A 1,588-nucleotide genomic window follows, 5' to 3' on the forward strand; every position below is an offset into this window, starting at 1 on the left:
GATTAGCAGCTCTGGTTTTGGTTTTCAGTAATTCTTTATGTGTGTTTCATCATATTAAGTTGAAATACAACTATGTATGCCAAACTAACGATGGAACTAGACTAAATTTAGTTCATATTAGAAGTTGGCATCAATAAGGTCCTGGCTGTATTATAACTGATGATGCCTTCCCGAAAGAAAGAAGACATATTTTATTTTCATCGATCCAAGATCGATCAACAAACTTCCAATTTCAATTAGGACCTTACAGAAACATGCATGTGTACAATCAAATCAGAACAGCTGCAAACATTTCAAATTATTTGCAATTAATTCCTAAACCGATATCAGTAAATTTATCAACTTAAGAAGATTACTGATTTTGCATTAAACAATAATGTTCGTTTACAGTACTTCCAGTACTTTGATTAAAGACTCTGGTATGTCTCGGCTAGGGGACAGAACCCAAAGCCTTCCTCACAGCGACCAACGCTCAACTAAAGGCCAAAAGTGAGGCATTGTCAAGGGAGACATAAGGAAGAAACAAGAGGCCCATGGGCCTAAACGGTCACCTGATTTTTGAAATATTTCAGTAAATTTGAATGAAAGAATGAATTTCAAAACAGATAAAACAAATGATAGTCAAAAATGTGATTTCCCTATAACTATAGTAAAGTTTATCCCCTCCCATGGGGCAAACGCGAGACCCCAGGGCTAGGAAATTCACAATTATGGTAAAGCACCTTAAGACCCTTCAATCTGTTAAGAGTATTTAATTCTACCTTATTTGAGCTGTAAGAAGATTTTTAAAATTTCTGTTAATTTGACCTTTTTTGGCCCCGCCCATCAGCCCCTGGGGGTCAGTCAAGGCCAACATGTACATACCATCAAACTGTCATCCCATGCTGATAATTTGAACCAAGTTGGAATGAATTCCAATACAAATCCAACAAATAATAGTCAAAAATGTGATTTCCCAATATAAACTATAGTAAAGTTTACCCCCTCCCCAGGGGCAAAGGTGAGACCCCAGGGTCATGAAATTCACAATTTTGGTAAAGCACCTTAAGACCCTTCCATCTATGAAGAGTATTTGATTCTACCATATCTGAGAGTAGAGAAGAAGATTTTTGAAATTTTTGTCAATTTGACCCTTTTTGGCCCCGCCCACCAGCCCCTGGGGGTCAACTAGGGCCAACATGTACATACCATCAAAGTGTCATCCCATGCTGATAATGTGATACAAGTTAGAATGAATTCCAATACAAATCCAACAAATAATAGTCAAAAATGTGATTTCCCTATATAAACTATAGTAAAGTTTACCCCCTCCCCAGGGGCAAACATGAGACCCCAGGGTTATGAAATTCACAATTTTGGTAAAGCACCTTAAGATCCTTCCATCTATGAAGAGTATTTGATTCTACCATATCTAAGAGTAGAGAAGAAGAGTTTTGAAATTTTTGTCAATTTTACCCTTTTTAGCCCCGCCCACCAGCCCCTGGGGGTCAACTAGGGCGAACATGTACATACCATCAAACTGTCATCCCATGCTGATAATTTGAACCAAGTTAGCATGAATTCCAATACAAATCCAACAAATAGTCAA

Source organism: Pecten maximus, chromosome 17 (assembly GCF_902652985.1).
Source record: "Pecten maximus chromosome 17, xPecMax1.1, whole genome shotgun sequence".
Classification (NCBI taxonomy): Eukaryota; Metazoa; Mollusca; class Bivalvia; order Pectinida; family Pectinidae; genus Pecten; species Pecten maximus.